Here is a 15,938-nt window from a genome sequence, read left to right as displayed (position 1 = left end):
GCGGTATTTCACGTCGGTGATACTGATCTTACAATACTATCACATTGCAGAATCCTATTCCTCATTACAGCTAAAAAAGACAGGAGCCCTAAATCCCTAGCGTCTATCTCAGAAGCTCATATTGAGACTTATCTGATGATGGCCTGCTCTGATTCAAAGCACGGTGGGGGAGGGGGGGAGGGGCATCGCTATCAGGCAGGTTTTTAGACGACATCAGATTGTGCGTACTGCTCGTTGTTGCCGGGGCGCCGGCTCCAGAGGCTGGTGGGAGGATGGAGACGCCACCGCGGTGTTTCGCTCATTATGCCATTTGGAGCGGGAGGAACGCTCAATCTGTGTCACTTTAGATTTGGACCACAATAAGTGAGTAACCTGAGACGAATAACAGTATAAGTCCATATTAGATTTTTTTTTTGAATATATATATTTTTGGATTTACCAGACTGTAAACCACAAACTAGTCATTTCTAATCTGTTAAATTGTTAATGCAATCCCCCCCTCTTTTTGTTTAATTGTCGGTTTTGATGTTATCTGCTCTCTTTGTCTGCTGAATATTGCTTGTACGGACTTAGACTGTTGTTCCACAAACTGTTGGAGATATACTGTTTTTCCACTTTCCATAAGTATCATGTCTTATAATTCCTAATAGATATATTAAGTAAAAAAATCTAATTCAACAAAATGAGAGGGGAGTACAGTAAGACTTTAAGAGATTAAAAACTTCTACTTTGTGGTTTACAGTCTGGTAAATCAAAAAAAATATCTTTATCCAAAAAGACTGTTATTCGTCTCAGGTACTCAATTATTAACCATTATTTTATGCTTTAACTGTTAAAAAATAGCAGATATACAAGCTCACAGCGCGGCACCGAGTGCCGCGCTGCGAGCTTGTTCATCTGCTATTTTTGAAAAAATCGTGAACATTTTGTGCAAGTCGTTGAATGTTTTTGACCCGATTCAATAAATGTCTTATGTCTAAATCCTTCTTCTAAATCAGTTGGTTCTCAAACTTTGTCATGTCAAGGAGCCCCGAAATTACGTGTATTTGGCCCGCGGACCTGAAAATATCTTGTTCCAGGGACAAACACAGAAGCAAATATTTGAGTTACAAATGTCCGCATTTAAAAATATATTTTCAAAGACTTACCCAAAAAGAAAAATCACGATTTAAAAACAATAGCAGATCTAACAAGCTCGCAGCGCGGCACTCGCTGTGAGCTTAATGTATATCTGCAATTTTTCAATAGCTAAAGCATTAAATAATTCCAGGCCCAAACGGGTTATGCTATCGTGTGGCATCGGCTGACAGGGCAGGAGGCAAAGGACCGCGCTAACCTTACAGACAGCCCGGTGGCTCCGATTCCCATGGTTCCCTGGGGTGAACCCTGTGGCCCCAGAGGGCATGTTTATCAGATGTCTCTCTCTCTCGGGCCGTCGTCCCAGGAGACGTTCTGCCGGGCTCGGCGAGTTCAGTGCGTACTGTCCTCCTGTCCGCGAGGTGGAAGGTGGAGGAGGCATGAGGGTGAAGTCTGTCCCGCTATCGGGACCGGCAATCGTGGTTTTGTGTAACTGGACAACAATTCCAAATGCTGAGGTGCTCAAAAAATGGCATGAGGGCATTTCCGTGAAAGTGTTCATGCGAAAGTACGTACAGTACTTGAATTCCAGGAGCAGGCGTTCCTGGGTTAAAAAAAAAAAATTGTATTTGTATACTGTTGCGTTTATTTATACGTCTTTATATTACACTTTGTGAGAAGGCTATTGATGAAGAAATGCGATGGAGATATTTTCTCTCATGCAGATCACTTGAATTAAATGGAAACAGTGGGACTCAATTAATGAGATGACATTGAGGGTCACAATTTATAATTGACACAATAGTGGGAATGCGCATGCATGAAGTGAATGGCAAATAGAGTGGCAAATCGAGTGGCAAAGTGAGTGGCAAAGTGAGTTTAACGTTGTTTAATGTTGTTTAATGCAATCAGATAGGACTTTTCTGTTTGGATCTATGGGCTGTCAAGGCCAGAATGTAGTTTTTTGCCACTCAGTAGATGTTCCCGCATAACTTCCAGGTATGATGATGATGATGTCACGCGCATAGTACCTCTATTCAGGGACGTGCTGGCCATTGGGAAAAGCGGGACAACTCCCGAACGGCCGGTTCATTCCCGGCCGGTCATCAAACTCCAACCGCCAAGCCTACACTACTCCAGTATTTATCATGCACCACCATTGACAGAGAACCGCTGCATGGGTTCATGTTTGGGAGAGAGTAAGATTGGATTGACATTAGCAGATATTGCTGCTGTGGCCATGTCAATAACCCTTCAACCTGGGAGAGGGAGGCGCGGGAACCTCGGCTTCTCCCTGATCCAATTAGCTGCCGACTAAGCCAACTCAACGCAAAGATCCCCCCCCCCACCCCCCCCCCCCACCCCCACACCCCGACCCGACCACACTAGCCATCAACTGGCATCCAACCAGCCAAAGGCCAGGGCGGCCGGGGCTGCCATCTAAACTTTGTACATTGATTACAGATGATCCCCCCTGGATTTCCTGGTGGATCGAGCTGAGCTGCCACTGTACCCCCCCCCCCCCCCCCCCCCCACACCCCCCCGCTCAGTCCCACCTCCCCACCCCATGCTCCACACGTTGCATATGTTAAACGCTCAAAGCCAGGCCTGACACTTGTGCTGCATAAGCGTGGGAAGTAAGTGACGCGGTAAGCAGTACAAAAGGCTCACCGCTGCAGCCCTGGCCAAGGCCCAAAACAACATCCTCGTTTAATCAGGGAATCATTTTTAGCTCCACATGCTAAAGAATAAACAAAAAAAATGATGACAGATGATGACGTTTGGGTTCTGAGTGAGCATCTCTAATGCAGAGTGATGCCGTTCTTGTTCCAATTCAGATTTATTTGGTTTAGTATTAAAGGACAACCTTTTTTTTTTTTTACAACAAGGGTCCATATTTTAGATAGGCATTAGAGAAAAGAAAAGATGTGTTAAAGTGTTTTCATTTACTTCTTTCTGTCATTTTAGTGATTTTAACGATTTTGATTTGCATGCATGCATGCCCCCAGGTTGGGGGCATGCATGCAAGTGGCTAAATACTGTATGTCTTTTTAGACACAATAAGCCCATTCCCAAGATGCACCGCAATCTTTCATGGGCAGATGTGACTTATGGGGGCTGGTGTAAATAGTAACAAAGAAATTGCCGGCTTATTGTGTCTAAAAATACATATTTATCCGCTTGTACGCATGCCCCCAGCCACTGAAATACTAAAATACTAAAATGGCTAAAACAATAGAAAGCAGTAAATTAAAACATTTTAACACTCACCTTTTCTTTTCTCTAATTACAATCCAAAATATGAACCCTCGTTGTAAAAAAAACAAAGTTGTCCTTTAACATTACTTCAGTCTTCGATCTGGTTTTTAATTATTTTCCTTTTTCACTTTAATCCCACGTTCAAATCAAAATTTGATTCAGACCTCGTTAGGCCGCACTAATGTCTCACAGTCCTTGGTGTCAGCGGTTAATTAGCAGTTAACATACAGTCTGCCCGGAGACAGATGAATGGACATCAAAGGGGCAGCCCAAGGAGATGGCTAATTTGGTCTCCGTGTGCTCATCCGCCCGTCCCTCTGCGTGCTTTCCCCCTTTTTTCTACCCCACGATATCGCATGGGGCAGGGGGCTGCCTTTGACCCTGGCACGGCCCTGTCGTGGGCTCCTGCAGCATTCCTAAAGACCTGCTGCCCTCCTGAGGTGCGAGCAGGCAGCTCCTAAAGGCTTGATTTATTGTCAAAGGTATAAGCCTAACTCTGACTCTAGGGATGGGACGATAAGCGATATTATCGTGAATCACGATAAATTAAAAAAACACTCACGATAATCGTATCGTGGAGATTTAATTCATCGTGATATCGTCCTCCGTCATGCACTGGGATCAATTCACCGTTTATTCGCCGAGCTGCATATCCGGTACCACTTAAACCCTCTATATAATTGGTAAAAGGTTCTTATAATACGTACTTGATACCGTCTTTTTTTTCACTCTCAAATGTCTTTGCCAAAAAATAGCCGACCTACAAGCTCACAACGCAAATGCTGCACCCCAGGATAATGGCTTTTGATTATCGCGATAATATCGTAAATCGCGATTTCTTTTGTCACAATAATCGTGATATGAAATGTCCCATCCCTACTCTCTATGTCTCTCTGTTAAGCACACATTCCCTGCTATACCGTGCAGAGAATGATCACACATTCATAACTTTCCAGACTAGAACAAACAGATAAGTTGGCAAGTCAAGTCTTGCGCACCCGGACAGTTTTTTGAGTGACTCGCGGGAGAATTGACGCGCGTGTCCCCGACGTCAGAGTGCAGGTTAAGTGCGATAAGTGGAATGAACATATGCTGGGGGAGGGGTAATGACTAAAAATGACTTTCCATCTCCCTTACACAAAGAGAGGGAGACACGAGGGCACGGACGCCACGGAAGATTAATGGCCGCTGCCAGATGCAGAAGCTCCGGAGAGGGTGACCACAGCCCGCGATGCTCTTCGCCGCGGCGAAGAGGACAAAGCGGCCATCAGCGTAGCGTGGGATAGACACGACCGAGGGGTTCGATCCATCACTGCACGCGGAGAATAACACGCCGCAGAGGCGCTGAGCAAAAGTTGTCACGCCAATGACGGGGTGAGGGTTGTAGACGGAATGGTGTTTATTCACAATGTTTGCTGTGGTACTGCTGATGGCCTAACCACTTAAACCCTATAACTTAGTTGACCTGAGTCCCCCCAGGGCTATATACTGTACCACAGTAGGCCCCTACACTATAGGTTTTAGCTCTACACCAATTATCTTCTGAGACAATAGTCGATCTACATGATCTATATCAGTGGTTCTCAACCTTTTCAGGCCGCGACCCCCAAAATAATCATATTTGAACTGGGGACCACCCACCCTGACGAGCACTAGAGTTGAGGAATAACATTTTGTATAAGACGGTTCTATTGTGAAAATAGCCGATCTACATGCTCACAACGACCGTTGTGAGCATGTAGATCGTCTATTTTCACAATTTCTGCCTCTAATATTTGACAATTTGGCCAATGTTTCATTTGTCATTTTAGAGGTATTAAAAGGTCCTTAAATTGTCACTTAATACACTTAAACGTTATGTTGATTTGTTTACTGTAGAGTGAGGAAAACAATGTTGCACATTAAGTTAATCCTCTGGGGACCCCCTGGTCATAATTTGGGGACCCCCCTGGGGGTCCCGACCCACAGGTTGAGAACCACCGACTTAGTTGACCCGAGTCCCCCCAGGGCTATATACTGTACTAGGCCCCTATACTAGGTTTTAGCTCTACACCAATTATCTTCTGACTGAGACAATATACAGTACATGATTTATACAGTATGATGACTTCATTCATTCTGGGCCTCACAGATTTTTCAGGACATACTGTATGGGAGAAAGTGTAGGAAAAGCCTTTGATTCCTGAAAAATACAAAATAAATCACCTTGTATTCAAGGCACCTTGCCAGTAAAGCAATAGCTTCTCTTTTTACAGCTCTGCAGGACAGTCTAGCCATCTATAAGAGTGTGTGTGTGTGTGTGTGTGTGTGTGTGTGTGTGTGTGTGTGTGTGTGTGTGTGTGTGTGTGTGTGTGTGTGTGTGTGTGTGTGTGTGAGAGAGAGAGCTAATTTTGGCAACTGCTGGAACGATCAGTGCCAAAATGTCTTGTGCACGCAGCCAATAGGCCACAGAACTACCTCCACTATGTTTTATATTTTATAATTTTTTGTATGATGGGAGTCAGTGGGGCTCTGATCGGGCTCAAACCTTACCCATATTTCTAGTCATACTACATAGAGGTAATTTCTTTTATTCTTTTTTTTTCTCCAAAGCTAGTCAACACCTGGCTTCTCTAAAGCAGTGGTTCTCAACCTTTTCAGGCCACAACCCCCAAAATAATCATATTTTAACTGGGGACCCCCACACCCACCCTACAAGTACTAAGAGTTGAGGCATTACATTTGGAGGACCCCCCCCCCCCCCCGGGAACCAGTGCTCTAAAGCTCTGTGACATACAACCTGAATACCTGCTCGAAAACAACCATTACAGAAAAACAGCCTTCCATTTCCACAGTTGGCCTCGATAAAAAAAAAAAAAAAAAAAAAAAAAAGACGGCACAGCAGCGGAAAATGAACAAATGCAGGAACAGAGAGACAGAGAGAGAGAGATGCACATGGAGGAATGCAGTCATTTGGCAAAGTACAGTGTCACCTCTCCCTCTCCTCCCAGAATGCCCTCTGACTCACCTCCCGGTCACCTGAGCGAACAACAGCATGCCATCACAGCGCAGTGTCAATACTGCAATTTGTTTTTCCATTGCCTCCCTTATCAAGGTTAAACGGAATAAATCAATCATCTTAGGCTTGGGCAAAAAGGAGGGGGAAAAGTACCCTTCCTGTCAGAAACTAAGGGTTATAAATAATACGCCAGCAGAAACCAAACACTCGCCCATGCGAATTTCTCAAAAAAGGCAATTAACTCCGGGGAGGGGAGGGGAGGGGACAGGAGGGGAAACCTGAAACAAATGCCTTTTGAAAGCCCTTTCTGCCAAATCTCAGATGCGGGAACGCCGCGGCTGCCTTGTTCTCAGTACCGAGAGCGGTTCAATTACATGCCGTTTGCCCTTGGTCGGGGCTATTTCAATATTTTATGTTGATACATTACCACTGCACTCAGGGGCGTCACAAGGGGTAGGAAAGTGGGACTGAGTTACCAGGGCCCAAGGTGGAGGGGCCCTAGTAACTTTAGCTATTGAAAAATAGCAGATCTACAAGCTCACAGCGCGGCACTGAGTGCCGCGCTGCGAGCTTGTAGATGTGCTATTTCTGAAAAGTCGTGAAAATGTGCGCAAATCTTTGAATATATGTATTTTTTAAGTGAACATTTGTAACTCAAATTTTGCTTCTGGGGGGGGGGTCCCTGGAACTTAATATTTTGAGATGGGGGGGTCCTTCACATGAAAAAGTTTGAGCATCACTGACATGAAAATATAGGTTTCTTGGCACACATTTTCACGATTTTTCAAAAATAGCAGATCTACAAGCTCGCAGCGCGGCACTTGGTGCCGCGCTGTGAGCTTGTATATCTGCTATTTTTCAATAGTTAACATTCATGGGGGGCCCGCAGTGAATCCTTGTACCCAGGGCCCAGAATTTGGTGTGACGCCCCTGACTGCAACACGCTTTCATTCATTCTCATTCACAGGACAAGCAGAGATTCAACCAAAAAAAAGATGGTTGTTTTATCAGTGAAGCTGTGTGGTGTTACGTTATTGGATCTCTTAGACAATACAAATACACTGTAGAGGGAAAAGAATGCCAGAAATAAGAAATGCACTATTACTTTTAGTCTGTGGCTGTGGAGAATGCCAGTGATATAGCCATGCATTCTCATGACATGTCTTGTGAACAGGGACGTGCAGAGAATGTTAGAGAGGCAGGGGCTGAACTTTCTAAAATGGCCTTTTGGTGAAAATACTGAAAATAGCAGACCTCCAAGCTCACAACGCGTCGCGATGCGACGCGTTGTGAGCTCGGAGGTCGGTACGGCATGGATTTCTACACAGAGAGGGCAATTCTTTCAACTTAACTCATTAACTGCCAAAAACGTGAATCCCTTAAAAATCCTGTTGTCCCACCCTGCCACGCCCGTGAATCCCGTGAATAAAAAAAAAAAAAAAAAAAAAAATTTTTTTTTTTTTTTTTTTTTTTTTTTCAAAAAAGTTTTTTTGGACCCCAAAAACGTTAGTAGGCATGATAGCGATCGCGAAATTGCTTGTTTAACCCCCATACAACCCCCATACAACTCAGGTAGCAGACCTCCAAGCTCACAACAGTGTAAAACATAATGGCTGCTATCTCATGAATGCCTGAACGGATTTCCATTCGGATTTTTTTGTTTGAAAGCTGTGAGCAATGTGGACACACGTGGTGCATTATCTAGGCATGGGTGTGCATGATCCGTGCACTATGAATTACATGGAAGTCTATGGAGACGAATGGCAGTTAAAGAGTACGAAGGTATTGTTAAATGGCAGCATATGAGTTAAGATGCTGTATTCAAGTTCAGGCGAGTTTGGATGAGGCAATTGTAAACTGCAAAATTTCAATAACGTTTATTTAAAAAGCAATTCTCTTGAATGCTGCCTTCATATGGCATGGAAAGAGGGGCATTTGCATTTCTTTCACCATATTAAAAACCTCATTCATGGTCTGGAGAGGGCGCATTTTACAGACAGATAAAGGGGGCAGGGGCTCAAGCCCCCTTTGATGTCCATGTGTGCACGTGCCTGCTTGTGAATGTTGTACGTGGTCCATCGTCAACACAGTGATACAGCAATAACCCACCGAAATAGGCCTGATCTCAGTGCCCTGAGCACTGAACCCTCACAGGCTGTAATTAAAAGTCACGTGCCCGCGTGTTCAGCGCAAATCTATGACTGTAAGAGCTCTAAATGCAATAACATGAGGAAACGGACAGCATTTTGTGACATCATATTATACGGCACTGGTTCTCAGCGGCAGGTCCAGGCACTACCAGGGGGTCCACATTTACGGACCCCTGCGGGTCTGTAACTACCAGAGTTTAATGAAGATAAAAAAAAATGGTACACTCTCGGCCTGGGCGAATCAATTAGTTTATTCTCGTTAGTCGTGCAAGTTAGAATAAAAGACGAACATATACCAAACGATTGGACCAGTTAGCCATATATGGAGACCCCTGGTACCCATATATGGAGATCCATGTACTGTATATGGAGATATGCTGTCAGAGCCCAAACATGCTTATTCATTATATTTACGTCCTATGACGTCTTTGACATCTGACATCATACATATAATCCCTTTTATGCCCATACATGGAGATCCCTGTCTGGCCACACTGATATGGGCTGTCTTGGCCATAATATGGATTCTGTTAGTGTGGTATGTGGCCGATGTGGCCTCCATATATGGGCAAATAAATGGGATTCTGTTAGTGTGGTTCCCCTGACGTCACAGTGATGACAGAGTGTGATGTCAGAGCGGCAAAACCATTGTGTTAGTGGTTCCCCTGAAATCACAGTGACGTCGGAGCATGATGTCAGAGTGGCAAACCCATATAGACCGTAAAAAAGTGTACACGTCCAGACTAAACTGCGACCTTCGGTTGCAAAAAGAACGATTATACCATTATACCATTTTAATCATGTTTGGAGGTCGGCATGACGACTACAACATCATGTATGTTATTTCCCGACCGAATCAGAAACCCGAAAATCATACTGATCCCAGGCTATAGGTCCTATACAACAGGGGTTCCCAAACTTCTTTGTCTCAGGTCACCCCATAAATATTGTTTTAATCTGAGGCACCCCTACATTATAATTTTCACTCCCAGCACCTTATATTTATAGCATATCGTCGTTCTCAGGTGGAAACCTTGTATGTCCAAAACCGTTAGTTTTGTATTTATCATCTATAAAATGTACTAAACTAGTGAAAACAGCAGATCTACAAGCACACAACGCCTCGCGGTGTGCTTGTAGATCGGCTGTTTTCACTAGTTTTGTGCGACAGTCTTGTATGATGAAGCAGGGCTTTGCTTTACCAAAAGAAACTTGGAGATACGAGGTTTCTGCCCGACAGCGACGATATTTTAGTGATTATGTTGCGAGGAAAATGCTGAAATAATAGCCATTTTGGTTAGAACTGACTGAAAATAACTTTACTTCCAAGTGTCCAAATGAATTCCAAATATCATCAAATTATCTCACGGCACCCCTGGACTGCTGTCACAGCACCCCAGGGTGCCCCGTCACCCACTTTGAAAACCCCTGCTATACAACACACAGGCTGGGTATCACCAGTGATTTTTTACTTGCCGGCTTCTTCAGTGTTTTTCTTCACATTGTATTATTTTCTTTCTTTTTTGCTTTCTTTCTGCTACCAGGCTTCACCTTGGTCTCAACACTCTTGAGGTCCATTGCCTCAAGTAAGGTTTGCAGCAATACTAAGTTACAGTATTGTGCATAAAGGACCATCTTCATTCTTCAAGATGAAATTCTGCCATCGTGCACATGTCATTTTACAGAGAACCGTGAAACCTCTAAGTCTAAGACTTATCAGAAATTGGTATCAAAGTCGGTGAGTGCGGACAGTGAGATCGAGCCATCATAAGACAACAGCAGGCACGTGCATACATAGACACCAAAGGGGGCTTGAGCCCCTGCCCTTTTACCTACCTGTAAAAAGTGCCCTCTCCAGACCATGAATGCAGTATTTACTAGGGCGAAAGAAATGCAAATGCCCTCTTTCCATGCCATTCAGGAGAATTGCCTTGTCCAAACTCTCCTGAACTTGAATGCAGCATATTATGTTAAAAGAATTGTCCTCTCTGTGTTGAAATCAAGCATCGAAAATAGCCGACCTCCAAGCCCACAACACGTCGCAGCATGACACGTTGTGAGCTTGAAGGTCTGCTATTTTCAATATTCTCACCAAAAGTGCCCTTTTAGAAAAGTCAGCACCTGCCTCTCTAACATTCTATGCACGTCCCTGGACAACAGGAACAGGATAGTATTTGTGTGTGTGTGTGTGTGTGTGTGTGTGTGGGGGGGGGGGGGGGGGGGGGGCGCAACGGGTCTATGGGCTATGGTTAGAATAAATAAGCATGCAACGCCGGTATGATGCTAACTTCTACGATCTAGGTCGCCGCCCACCTGTGTGACACATGACTTCCCCGGACAATGTGACATTTTCACGCAAAGCCCGCTTCACGAGCGGTGACAGATATGTGAATGCGGGCCTCCTGTGACCTTTACAGCCAGTACACTCCAAGACTCGCTCCAAGAATTCCAAACCCACGGCGGCAGCCTTGAGTTTGACTGCGAGCAAAAGGCCAGGTTGCGGGTTAATTTCTTCCATCTTTTTGCATGCAGGTTATATTGTCCAGACCCTCTGTTCCTCTCCTATGGTTTAACTATGTTGCTCGAAGGGGCGGGGTGGCACAGATTGATTGGCTGTTGGTATTTATTGGGCACGGATGGCCCAGGTGCTCGTGGCACACAAGCGGCGCGCTTTGTTTTTACACGTAGTTTATTGCACAGCTGTTTCGGCTGGGCTCACACTGCTGCCATAATCACTGGCTGAGTGCGGGGAGACACTCAAATCATCATCAAAGGCTCCCGAATGAAATAAACAACAAAATGCGGGGTGGGGGGAGAAAAGAAGAAAAAAAAACAGCAGCAAACACACACATCTGGGTGATTTTATTTATCATCGAGGCGTGAAAATACGGGGGATCTGAGTTCAAGAGGATGCTGAGTTGAAGAAGTTTTTTGTGTACGGCTCAAACTCGTGGCGGGGGGGTCCCACATAGGGATTGGACGATATGAAAATGTCATATCAAGATTATTGTGACAAAAGAAATCGCGATTTACAATATTATCGCGATAATCAAAATCCATTATCCGGGGGCCAAACATTTGCCAAAAAATAGCTGATCTACAAGCTCACAACGTTGTGAGCTTGAAGATCGGCTATTTTTTTGGTAAAGACATTTGATAGAGAGTGAAAAAAGACTGTATCAAGAACGCATATTATAAGTACCTTTTACCAATTATAGAGGGTTTAAGTGGCAACGGAATATGCAGCTCGGCAAATAAAAGGTGAATTGATCCCAGTGCATGACGGAGGACGATTTCACGATAAATTAAATCTCCACGATTTGTTTTTTTGTCACGATAAACGATAATATCGCGTATCGTCCCATCCCTAGTCCCACATACAGTATCTCAGAAGTTTCGTGGCTGATAGCTGCGGTTGGCTAAGTAAAAATGTCACCCAACGCGCGCCCCTCCCCAATACCCTGCTCAGCTGCCCAGCGTCCTCTAGAACAGGGGTCTTCAACGTTTTCAGGCCAAGGACCCCTTAGTCGAGAGAGAGATGAGCCAGGGACCCCCACAACCCATAGATACCATTTAGTTTCATTGTTTGACGGCATAATCATCAGTGTATTTTGGATTATCATGTCAATTAGTGTTTTCAGATATTTAACCACTTGAACCGTCAATACTTAATAAACTTGACCTTTCACTCTGTACTTAGTCTGCTCTTTTTCCCCTCTACACCAAACCTCTTTGCCGAAAATAGCCGATCTACAAGCTCACAACGCCTCGCGCTGCGAGGCGTTGTGAGCTTGTAGATCGGCTATTTTTGGCTAAAGTTCTCAGAATATGGACGCTAGGGTTCAAGTGGTTAATATAAAAAAGGAGAAGAAGATTTGGAGGACCCCCTGTAGTAACTCTGAGGACCCCCTACGGGTCCCGGACCCCCTGTTGAAGACCCATGCTCTAGAAGCATTAGAGGAAGCGTGCGGCGGCGGGTCCGCCGTAGTGCCACTCTAATCATTGTAATGCATCTCTGTTCTTTTAATTAAGGGATAATGTCCAATTTCGTGACGTTTATGAGGTTATAACATCCATTAGCCCACAACAGATGCTGCGGCGGAATAGCTAACTAGTCCGCAAAGCCCAGCCACGTGGGCCTTCCTCCAGGCTGGCCAGAGACACTGTCCGGCCCTTAACACTCAAATACCGGGAACGCGCCTGAGTCGCGATAGATTTTAACCACTTTAACCATTATTTTATGCTTTAACTATTGAAAGATTTTTGAAAAATCGTGAAAATGTCTTTGAATATCTTTGACCTGATCTTTGACCCGAATTCTAAATCCTTCTTCTAAATCAGTGGTTCTCAAACTTTTTCCAAGTCAGGGACCTCCAAAATTACAGGTCTTTGGCCGCGGACCCCCATCTCAAAACATGTTGTTCCAGGGACCACCCAGAAGCAAATATTTGAGTTACAAATGTTCGCTTTTAAATAGATATATTCAAAGCAAAAATAAATCTAGATTTTTCAAAAATAGCAGATATACAAGCTCACAGCGCGGCACCGTAGCTTGTATATCTGCTATTTTTCAATAGTTAAAGCATTCACAAATTTTAGGCCTAAAAGGGTTAATGGCGAAAGGGATTCGGTAAGCCTCTCTTCTCCGTCTAATTCTCTCTCTCTCTCTCTCTCTCTCTCTCTCTCTGATACTTTCTCTCACTCCCTCCCTCCATTCGTTCGTTTGGGTCTCCAACTTCCCGTACCTTTTGTCTCTCTGCCACATTATGTTCTTTCCCCGCTCTGTGCGGGCTACATCTCCCAATCGCCGCCTCCGAGCGCAGAAATTGGAAAGAGATTTAAAGAGTATAGCTATTGAACTTTAAACAGCTTATAGCCATGGAACATAAAAACTGGCATTAAAATTTGTGATTGCAATTAAACACGAGTTATTCGCAAACGAGAATGTCAAAAGCAGTCCTAATCATTTTTATTGTGCCGCTTAATTATTGCATTGCACTTTTTGCTCACCCGAGCCAAATGCTTTCTGGGTGCATAATTTCAACCTTTAGCTCCTCTTCTCATGCTTATGCCAACAGCAAGATTAGCGCTCTCTCTCTCTCTCTCTTCCTCCCTACTCCCCCATCTCTCTCTCTCTCTCTCCCTTTATCTCTCACCCTCTCTATTTATTTATTTATTCATTTATTTGCAAGTTATATTGTCCAGACGCTCTGTTATTCTCCGTTATCAGGTTTTGCTCTTTTCCAACACGACACAAAGTCCCCACAGCAGAGCTGAACAAGAATAGTTTTTGGGTCTACAGCAGCCAGAACCCCCTCTCTGTGACAACCTCAATTCAGGCCAGAATTTCTGCTTGGGTGCAGCCCAGCCTTTAGAGGCTGTTACTGTTAGCAAGTCTTGTAGACCCTCGGTCTTGATAAAAATACATCAGCCGTTGGTGGCCGGCGGCTAATTCACCTGTTGCTTAAACCTGTAGACGGAGAAAACAATTTCATCCATAAATTAACTGTGCACACGGCATGTCCTTGAAGAGACTGTGGCTCATTGGCTGCAGCCAAAACCGTCAAAGCCCATTATATTTCCCATGGTGGTAGTTGGGTGTCAGTGTTGTAACAAGTGGGCCTTGTAGACGCGGCCCCCAGTTGATGTTTGGGGGTACAAAACTATATCCGTCCGTCCCCCTCGAGGTTCCCCTTGTCAACCTCGTCTGATGGAGGCAGCAGGCCGGACTCGGAGGAGAGGATGAAGCTAGGGTTTTTTGTGATCTGGGGCTGGAGGACAGGGGAGTGTGATTGCCGACTCGTCCCCAGGGCAGGGTGAGGATCTGCTGGGCAGCTGTCCGGTAATTAGTCCCCTCCCTGGTGCTTGCCCCCTGGCATCTGTTGGAGCAGCAGCTAACAGTGCACGTGGTGGCCCTCGCCCAGCACTCGATACACACTTCACTCCCAGCGAGAATCACTGGGTGTTATTTAATCACATCCACCAGCAGTTCGACTCATCACACGCATGCAGCGAGTATGTGCACAGTCTAGTCGAATTGGGCGATGTCCACCGAAAGGCACGAACAGTTGAACTGACAAGGTTGTGTACCAAAGCAGCAGCTGTGATGGCTTACAACAGGGGTCCCTCGCCTGAGTGCCGATTTTCCACAGATTAAAATTTGATACACGGACACAGCCAATTTTGATAGACAGACAGACAGAGACAAAGACACACTCTGTAGATGGATAGAACAACTTGCTCTGTCCCTTAATATAGAGAGCAGTCAAAGCAGCTCAGCGTCTTGTTCAGGCATACACCTACATGAGGAACTTGTATGTGTCCGCAATCTTCGCAGACCCCCCTGTGGATGATGCTGGGGGACTGGGGGGTGTCCTTTTGGCCCACCACCAGCTCCTTGTGGTGAACAATCACCAGGAGAAGAGTCTTCAACAAGGGGGTCCGTGACCCTAGGGGGTCCTCAGAGTTACTACACCAAATCTTCCAATCCTTTTTATATTAACAACCTGAACCCTAGCGTCCATATTCTGAGAACATTAGCCAAACATAGCAGATCTACAAGATCACAACGCCTCGCGCTCTGCGAGGCGTTGTGAGATTGTAGATTTTCTATTTTCGGCAAGAGGCTTGGTGTAGAGGGGGAAAAGAGCAGACTAAGTACAGAGTGAAAGTTTATTAAGTATTGACGATTAAAGTGTCTGAAAACACAAATTGAAATGAATCCAAAATACACTGATGATTGTGCTGTCAAAACGATGAAACTAAGGTATATGGAATCTATGAAAAACGTGTGGGGGGTCCCTGCTTCATCTCTCTCTCAACTAAGAATGTTGAAGATCCCTGGTCTATAACAACAGCATGGCCTCCCTATTCAATCTGTATTATCCATGTTTAATTTAGTCTGTGTGAAGTTGGTAAATGAAGCCGCACAAATCACAATGCGATGTTCAGCGCTATAAAAAGGCTGGCTGCCCGTGTGCATGTTCTACTATGACAAATGGAAATGGTAAACTTTATACTGCCAGTTTATAAGGCCACTCCATAAAATCGCCAACCAGTGACTATTTAGTATAAATATGAAATCGCACACCTCGCCCTATGTTGTAATTGAAGTATAAAAAGGTCCAGTATATGTGTACCCCATTGCACTATACACGACTGCCCCCGCACAACTTTGCCGGCGGCATTTTGTGGTTCCCCTTTCAGCCACAACATTAAATGCAAAAGGAAAGATTGAAGCTTTCCCCTGGCGTACATAATATCCGTCTGGAGCTGTAAGAAATAAAAAAGGATGATACGCACCATCAATACCTCCGTTTGGATATGCAGTAAAGCATGCAATAAGACAGTCCACAAAAAGCACTGCACTTTTTTACGGCACACTTTCTTGCGGTCCAGCCTCCCGTTTTTCATGAAGCAGTTAGTATTTGCCACACTTGGCTGAGTAATAACCC

The sequence above is a fragment of the Nannobrachium achirus genome (genome assembly GCF_963921795.1).
Source record: "Nannobrachium achirus genome assembly, chromosome: 14".
NCBI classification, from domain to species: Eukaryota; Metazoa; Chordata; class Actinopteri; order Myctophiformes; family Myctophidae; genus Nannobrachium; species Nannobrachium achirus.
The sequence above is the reverse complement of the archived record's forward strand: the minus strand, read 5'-3'. Positions refer to the sequence as shown.